The sequence below is a fragment of the Macaca thibetana genome, chromosome 14, assembly GCF_024542745.1.
Source record: "Macaca thibetana thibetana isolate TM-01 chromosome 14, ASM2454274v1, whole genome shotgun sequence".
NCBI classification, from domain to species: domain Eukaryota; kingdom Metazoa; phylum Chordata; class Mammalia; order Primates; family Cercopithecidae; genus Macaca; species Macaca thibetana.
In genome coordinates this window covers 114,682,532-114,691,641 of record NC_065591.1, presented here as the reverse complement: position 1 = coordinate 114,691,641, position 9,110 = coordinate 114,682,532, and the positions used below count along the sequence as shown (strand labels likewise).

At 46.9% G+C, this 9,110-nt stretch overlaps 1 pseudogene; it reads right to left on the bottom strand.

Annotated features, from left to right (window-relative positions):
- Positions 1 to 306: 306 nt before the first annotated feature.
- On the bottom strand, positions 307 to 1,310 carry LOC126934826 (SUMO-activating enzyme subunit 1-like; annotated as a pseudogene).
- Positions 1,311 to 9,110: the final 7,800 nt, after the last annotated feature.

Sequence of the window (9,110 nt, the reverse complement as noted above, 5' to 3'; positions counted from 1 at the left end):
ATGAGGACAGAGAAGGGGCAGAGGGGTGCTTGGAAGTGCTCTTCACTCAGGGGAGCTGGCAGGCCCGGGATGCCAGGCTGTCTGAACAGTGCTGGAACAAAGACAGCTGCCCTGCGCCCCTTGTCGAGCAGCTGCTGGTGATGGGAAGCAGCATGACGGCACCACCTCCTTCGTCGCAGGAAATGTTTTGTATTGGGCCAATGACTTCAGTTTTCCTTGCCTGGAGATGCCTTCATGAAGCAGGGGGACAGGGAATATAGGCGGGCATGTTGCAACTGGCATCTCCGGGGCTGCCAAGTCTTGGGTTCACTTGGGGCCAAGGCACTCCACAATCCCATTCCCCTTCATGCCATAGAAGAAGAAGAAGTTGTTGTGAGGAGGGTCCCACTGAGACAGGGCCTTCACAATTTCCTGTGCCAAAATCCCTCCAACCACCGCACACACTGGGGCCATCTTGGAGAAGCAGTACCTGACAAAGTCCTCAGAAAGCAGGTCAGGACTAATACCTGGTGAGTCAAGCACATCGTTTCATATCTGGAGCAACAACTCGGAATCTTCCCCGTATGTATCAGAACTGGGATCTCTTCCTTTTTCTGTGTGGAACTTTAGGAGCACTTGAAGCAGAAAGTGGCCAGAGGTCGTGTGCTTCAGAGTAGCCTTTGCTTTCCCACTGCTCCAGTCCACCTCCAGGACTTCTTTAACGGGGCAGAAGACCACCTTCTTTTTGACCAGCGTTGTCTTAGAAGAATCAAGTTTTACTCTTGGTATCAGGCCCATCTTCTACTCCTTGGCTAACTTTGGCAACTTTAGTTTTCTCTTCTACAAACTCATGTTCTCCTAGATTGGCAAATGTGTATCCATGGTATCCAAAAGCATCTCCTGTAAAGAACTTGATGCTATTTTTGTGACAGATCTGGTCAACTTTAACTATGACATCCCTGGAGCAGCAAGTCAGACACACAGCATCAAAGTGAGTGAAAAATGACTCTGGTTTCTTCTGTATATCCTCAGTGTCCACCTTCACATCCACCATGGGGTTAAGATTCTGAGCTTGCTCCAAAGAGGCTTCAGCCCTGTTTCCGCCAACAGACCCAGTACGAATCAAGAACTGAGCTCCGGGATCTTCTGCTCCGGGATCTTCTGGAGATACCTGTTCGTGATCCAGCATGGGCAGTCCTTTCACTCCAGCCAGGATGAGATTCTTGGCAATTTCAGCCCAGAGTCCTTTCATGCCGACAGGAAGCACCCGGGAGGCCCGCAGCCGCTTTTGGGCCTCCAGTCCCCACAGGCAGATCTGCCGGTCATACTGCACCAGCCTCCTCCCCGCTGATGCCGCCGCCAGTCTCCTCCTTCTCCACCGTGGCGTGGGCTCTTCCTGCCTCAGCTCCGGTCCCGCTCACGCCAACTGCCCGCCGGCCCCACGCACCGCCAATCCTTTTTTTTTTTTTTTTTTTTTTTTTTTTTTGAGACGGAGTCTCGCTCCGTTGCCCAGGCTGGAGTGCAGTGGCACCATCTCGGTTCACTGCAACCTCCGCCTCCCGGGTTCAAGCGATTCTTCTGCCTCAGCCTCCCAAGTAGCTGGGATTACAGGCACGCGCTACCACGCCAGACTAATTTTTGTGTTTTTAGTAGAGACAGGGTTTCACCGTATTGACCAGACTGGTCTTGAGCTCCTGACCTCGTGATCTGCCCGCGTCAGCCTCCCTAAGTGCTGGGACTACAGGCATGAGCCATCATGCTCAGTCTTTTTTTTTTTTTTTTTTAAATGTAATCTTGCTCTGTTGCCCAGGCTGGAGTGCAGTGGCGAGATCTCGGCTCACTGCAACCTCTGCCTCTTGGGTCCAAGCGATCCTCTTGCCTCAGCCTCCCGAGTAGCTGGAACCACAGGTGAGAGCCACCTCATCTGACTAATTTTTGTATTTTTAATAGAGTCAGGGTTTTGCCATGTTGGCCAGGCTGGTCTCGAACTCCTGACCTCAAGTGATCCACCTGCCTCGGCCTCCCAAAGTCCTGGGGTTACAGGCGTGAGCCACTGCGCCAGACCCAAAATTGCCTTTTGAGAAGAGAATTGGATGGTTGGGGATGGAGAGGAGGGAGAGCTCTTTTTACTGTATAGCTTTTTGTACCTTTTGAATTTGGAACCATGTGTCATGTATTATCTATTAACAATAAATTCCTTCCTTGGATAGAGATTATAGGAGCTGACCACTTTTCAGCTTGCCTACTCCCTTTCCCTAACACATTCACACGCAACCGGAACTCCCTCCATACCCACCTTCTGTTCCCAAGTATACTTGAACATACAACCAAATGCTCTCCTTACAACCACATGGCTCCAGCATTTGTACAAAGGCAACAGTGCATCTGCTGCACTCACAGACATCCCCACGCACGGAGCCAGCGAGCATGCAGTCCTGTGTGTATGTGTGTGCTTGTGTGTACATATATCCATGTGTGCCTTTGACCCAGCCCCTACCCTCTCCCTTTATCTATATCTGTTTCCTGGGTACGTATACCTGGGTGGAGGTCCCTAATTACAAGGGGAAATAGGTTAAAAGTATCCTACTGTAAAGCACTAAATGGGCCTAATTACAAGTGACTGTAAAACTCTAATTATAAGAGGACGCATTAGTTGGAAAAAAAAAAAAAAAAAAAGAGAAGAAGGCAGACCTGAAAATAAAGGACCTGAGTGACAAATGTAGCCTCCTTAGACTGTTGAGAAAAAAGAGCTTAATTGCCCTTTGATAAAACTGGGGCAGTGGGAAAACAACGGGAGGGGTGGGGAGGGGCCAGCAATCAAAGGAGACTCCTATAGACAAGACCTCTCCCCAGTTAGCTCTCTCCGCCACCCCACCATTTCTCTCATAACTGTCACTTGCCTTCTACTGCTGGTGGGACAAAAGAGGAGGAAGTTGTTACTTGCATCCAGCTTACTCCTTCTTCTACTCTCTGAGCTCCCTCAGGAATCCTAGGTCCTTCGTCCCTTTGCACCTATCAAAATCCATTCTCTCAGGTCCCAGAGGAATGGCCTTGTGAACAGGACACACATTCTGATCCTGACCTAGCTACTCACTAGCTATGTGACATTTGTGAGGCACATACCCTAAGCAAACCTGTTTCCTCAATTCCAAACGGGGCTGGTAACATCTCTTGCAGAGTTGTGAAGATGCACAGAATGGTATATGAGAAAGTGCTTTGTCAATGGGAAATTCTTGCACTGTTAGCCATTAGGGACCGGATTCACTGGACTAGATCGAATGTTCTTGGAAGACAGGAATCATGTCTTAGTCATCTCTGCTTCCAGGTTCCTACCTCTAATAGGGTAGAATCTTTTTTTTTTTTTTTTTTTTTTTTTTTTTTTTTTGAGACGGAGTCTCGCTCTGTCACCCAGGCTGGAGTGCAGTGGCGCAATCTCGGCTCACTGCAAGCTCCGCCTCCCGGGTTCACGCCATTCTCCGGCCTCAGCCTCCCGAGTAGCTGGGACTACAGGCGCCCGCCACTGCGCCCGGCTAATTTTTTTCTATTTTTAGTAGAGACGGGGTTTCACCATGGTCTCGATCTCCTGACCTTGTGATCCGCCCGCCTCGGCCTTCCAAAGTGCTGGGATTACAGGCGTGAGCCACCGCGCCCGGCCAATAGGGTAGAATCTTAAGAGTCACTCTCACTGTGGGGTAAATGGCAGACCTTAACCACTAGGCTATCTTTCCCTTGGTGTGAAAAAATGGACAAAACCTTTGGCAATGGGATGAAACTGTGGTGGCCGTAGCATTAATTCCAATATTTATTGACATTTACTGTGTAGCAGGCACTATCCTAAGCAGTTTATATGTATTCTCATATTTGATCCTCTCAATGTTCTTAAGTGGAGCATATTGTCTCCACCATCTCCATTTTAAAGATGGGAAATAGAATCTCAAGAGACTTACCTCAAACTGCACTGCTAGCGAGTAAGGGAGCAGGACTTGAACAAAAACCTACACTCTAACTGTGTAGACTTTAGGCGCCAGCCAGCAGGTGGTGAATGACATTTGGGTTTGGGAGCCTTTCTGTGTGTGTGTGAGACAGAGTCTCGCTCTGTCGCCCAGGATGGAGTGTAGTGGTAAGATCTCGGCTCACTACAACCTCTGCCTCCTGGGTTCAAGCGATTCTCCTGCCTCAGCCTCCCGAGTATCTGGGATTACAGGCGCACACCACCACTCCTGGCTAATTTTTGTATTTTAATAGAGAAGGGGTTCACCATGTTGGTCAGGCTGGTCTCGAACTCCTGACCTCAGGTGATCCGCCCACCCCGGCCTCCCAAAGTGCTGGGATTGCAGGCATGAGCCACCGTGCCCAGCCAAGACTTTTTAAGTAACCTGCTCATCTATTTATAATTAAAGGCAATAAAACTATTGATTAAAGATCCTGATCATTATTCATTAGCCAACATTTATTCAATAAACAAGTATTTAGTACTTGCTGTCTGTATGGTGCTGTATCCAGTAATTGAAATACATTGATAGTACATTGATCGATAACTGCCTCTTCTTTCATGAAACTTTCTGAGTATTCCAGTTGAATCCAAAAACACTAAACATTTCTGTTCGGCACTCTCTTGGGTAGATAAACATACATCTATTATTAGGCCTTTTGCAATATCTGGAAAAGCAATCATTCACTGAGAGAGAACTACATGCCAGACATGCACTGAGCACTTTATAAATACTTGCTCGTTTGTTTCATGTCTCTCTTGCACCTTCACTAGAAGGCCAGCTCCATGTTTTGTTTAACATCTCTAGGGCTGACAATACCTGCCACATAATAGGTGCTCAACAAATACTTGTTGGCCAAATAAATGATCTCTTAACACTTCTGCATGACAGATAGGATTATTCTTCCTCTACTGATGAAGAAACTAACACTCAAAGAGATTGAATCACTTGCCCGAGATCTTGCTACTCTGAGTGACAGGCAGAAGTGTGAATGCTGGGTCTGTCTTCTTTCTTCTATAAGTCTCTTCCATCGGAGTTGTCTAGAGCCAGGGACACTAGGTTGAACAACTCTGAGATAAGATGTGAATATGCAAAAGTGTGTTTGTTGGCTGGGCGCGGCGGCTCAAGCCTGTAATCCCAGCATTTTGGGAGGCCGAGACGGGCGGATCACAAGGTCAGGAGATCAAGACCATCCTGGCTAACACAGTGAAACCCCGTCTCTACTAAAAATACAAAAAAATTAGCCAGGCATAGTGGTGGGCGCCTGTAGTCCCAGCTACTCGGGAGGCTGAGGCAGGAGAATGGCATAAACCAGGGAGGCAGAGCTTGCAGTGAGCCGAGATCGCGCGACGACACTCCAGCCTGGGCGACTGAGCAAGAGAGACTCCGTCTCAAAAGAAAAGAAAAGAAAAGAAAAAAAGTGTGTTTGCGAGGAGGGAGTGGTCAGCGTGCATGGATCACAGGGAGAGAGAGGACTGAGACTGCAAATCATGTTAGTGTGGGAGGCCAGGAATGCTGAGCTGAGAACTTTGAATTTGAAAGGCACTGGTTAATGCAAAATTTTTACTATATTAGAATTGTGTTTTAGAAAGTTTGTTTGTTTTTTTTTTTGAGATGGAGCTTCACTCTTGTTGCACAGGCTGGAGTGTAACAGTGTGACCTTGGCTCACTGCAAGCTCCGCCTCACAGGTTCAAGCGATTCTCCTGCCTCAGCCTCCCGAATAGCTGGGACTACAGGCGTGCGCCACCATGTCCGGCTATAATTTTGTATTTTTAGTAGAGATGGAGTTTCTCCATGTTGGCCAGGCTGGTTTCAAACTCCCGCTCTCAGGTGATCCGCCCGCCTCGGCCTCCCAAAGTTCTGGGATTACAGGCATGAGCCACTGCGCCCGGCCAGAAAGATTAGCAGAAATGTATAGGGTGGCGTAGAGTTCAGAGAGATGAGACCAGTGTCATTAATTCATCATTTGAGGAGGAAGTAACCAGTCATTGAATAGAGGTGATAACAGTAAGAATGGAAAGGAGGTCATGATGTCAGAAGAAACTCAAATGCCTCAAGTAATGGAGCCAAATTGAAATTCAGAGATAGATTTGCAGTGACAAGTAGATGAAGCAGCATCTCTCTTATGGTGACCTCCCCCTTCCTAGAGTTACCTCCAGGTGGGTGGCAGCTTCTGTGGTGGGATTGCTTTAAACCAGTCATCTTCTTGGCAGAGCCTCTGGGAAGCCATTTTTTTAGCAAGTATTTTTGGTGCACTTAGTATTTTATAGGCTCACAGCATCAGCATCGTCACTTTTTCTGCACTTAGTTCAATAAAATGCATTAAGCCCGTACTGTGTTAGGGTTTGAGATATACGAGCAGAGGTGTGGGGCTCTGTCTGGCTTCCTCCTTCAATCTATATGTGACCTCTGTTTTTTGATTCCATCAACCATAAAATGGGAATAATAACACACCTGTCTTACAAGGTTGCTGTAAGGATTAAATAAGTTAATATAGGGAAAGCAAATAGAACAATGCCTGGCATATAGTAAGTGATTTGTAAGTGTTTGCTAATGTTATGTAAAGCCTTTCTTCTCAAGGACACAGTTGGATAATAGGATGCATACAGGACACTGTAATAATAGCTGCACACACAAGGGACAGAAAGAGCTCTAAAGGGGAGCAATTCTTACAGTTACCTTTTCTATTGTTCATCCTTATCTCTTCCACTGAGAGCAGAGCTCTTTATTTAAAAAAATTTATTTTTATTTTTATTTTTATTGAGATGGAATCTCCTTCTGTTGCCCAGGCTTGAGTGCAATGGTAAGACCTTGGCTCACTGCAACCTCTACCTCCTGGGTTCAAGCTATTCTCCTGCCTCAGCCTCCTGAGTAGCTGGGATTACAGGCAAGTGCCACCACACCCGGCTAATTTTTGTATTTTTAGCAGAGATGGCGTTTCACCATGTTGGTCAGGCTGGTCTCGAACTCCTGACCTAGTGATCCGCCCGCCTCAGCCTCCCCAAGTGCTGGGATTACAGGCATGAGCCACTGCGCCCGGCAGAGCAGAGCTCTTTTCACAGTTTCCTATTATTGTTCCTATTATTTTTCCTATTCTTGTCCTGTTATTCCTATTAATGTTTCATTCCCATTCCTCTCCCCAGACTACTCAGTGAGAAAATGAGGATTAAATATACCCAAACTCCACAACCCTTGGACTTACTGAGAGTGTGTAAGACACAGAGCTCCCATGCAATTTTGAAGTGACTTTTATCCCCTTCCACCTCTGCAGACCTGCCAGGAATGAAATCTTTGCTTGGGACAAATGAGATTATGTTCTCTTTGGAGAGGACAATCTCCATCTCTCCCTAGACACAGATATTCATTTGCCTGCAATGAACCTGCAAGGCAGATGAGCCTCTGAGATACCCTCTTTCTTGTTCACTTAGGGGTGAAAAATTACCAGCAAGAAACCAATTAGCATCCTCTACAAGCAGGTCCCAAGCCTTCTGGAGCCAATTCTTTTACTCCATCTTCTGCACACAAGCATCATCTGCTTTGGGGTTTTGCCCTAATTGAGTCAAACCTGTGCTGTTATCATTTGTTCACTGTAGCCCCAAGAGAGAAGAGCAAAGGAGGGAGGGAAGGAGGGGGTTCTGTCTTCCTTTGTCTCCAGCCCAAAGGAAGAGAGAGAGGGTGACTGGCCAAAGGGATCAGAGGTCAGTGATGGAGGAACTGCCTAGACACTGAGTGGCTGATTTACATGCAATGAAAAGCAATACAAATGAATTGCTTGAATACTTATTGTAATATGTACCAGACACTATACTAAATGCTTTATATGGATTAACAGAATTATCACAACTCTCTCTGTTAGTTCCCATTTAAAAATGAGGAAAAAAAATTAAAAATTAAACTAAAAAATTTAAAAATGAGAAAAAATAGAGTCACTAAGAGGGTAAGGACTTGCCCAAGGTGACATAACTAGACAGAAAGGGAAACCGAGGCTGGATGTGGTGACTCACGCCTGTAATCCCAGCACTTTGGGAGGCTGAGGTGGGTGGATCACCTGAGGTCAGGAGTTCGTGATCAACCTGACCAACACGGTGAAACCCTGTCTATACTAAATATAAAAAATTAGCTGGGCATGGTGGCACGTGCCTCTAATCCCAGCTACTTTGGAAGCTGAGGCAGGAGAATAGCTTGAACCTGGGAGGCGGAGGTTGCGGTGAGCTGAGATTGTGCCATTGTACTCCAGCCTGGGCAACAAGAGCGAAACTCTGTCTCAAAAAAAAAAGGAAGGAAGGAAGGAAGGAAGGAAGGAAGGAAGGAAGAAAGAAAGAAAGAAAGAAAGGGAAACCAAGATTTGGGCCTCAAGATGCCTATGCCGTGCTCGCTTATTTCCTCAGCCAGCCGATTGGCTGTATTTAAGGAACTAAGTTATCAACTGCAACATTGGTGCAAAGACTCAAGTTCAGCTTATGCTGCAGAGAAAAAAACCAAAAACTCCTGCTGAGAAACCAACAAGCCTCTTTCTTTGTGATCTTTGTTATCTGGAGAAAGCTATGATGTGCGCCAGGGAGGGAGTGTTCCCCTGCTACAGACTCTGACCTGGCTGCAGTAGGGGAGACACAGAGGAAACACAAGCAGACTTCAGGGAGCCGGGGCCTAACGGGGAAATACTTGTAAATACTGAGATAAGCTAAGGCAAGTTGATGTCTGCCATCAGGGGCAAACTGTCTGAAACCCAAAGCCCAAACTCAAAGCACTCAAGGCCTCTCCCCGCTGTGGCCTCTGCCAGCCTCCGCAGGCTTGGAGCTCTCACCTTGCGTGAAGACAAAGATGAAATTTTTCTCCCAAGTAACAGCTTCTTCTCATTCTGACTCCACTGGCAATGCCCAGCCCTCCATCGTTGGAGTAAAACTGCTTGCGTTCACATCCAAATGTCAGATTCCGTTTCTTAGAGCTTATGGCTGCACATTCAAATGTCCTCGGGAGTCCGTCAGGTGAAACACACAAACAACGGAGGTATAATCCAGCATGAGTGGTTAGCCTACCTTAACCTATGGCGTGTATGTTTTCCCTAAAGGCTTTCAGCATGAAAAGTGTTTGATAATACTGTGCTGACCAGGCAAGACCCCTGTGGCTCCATCACTACA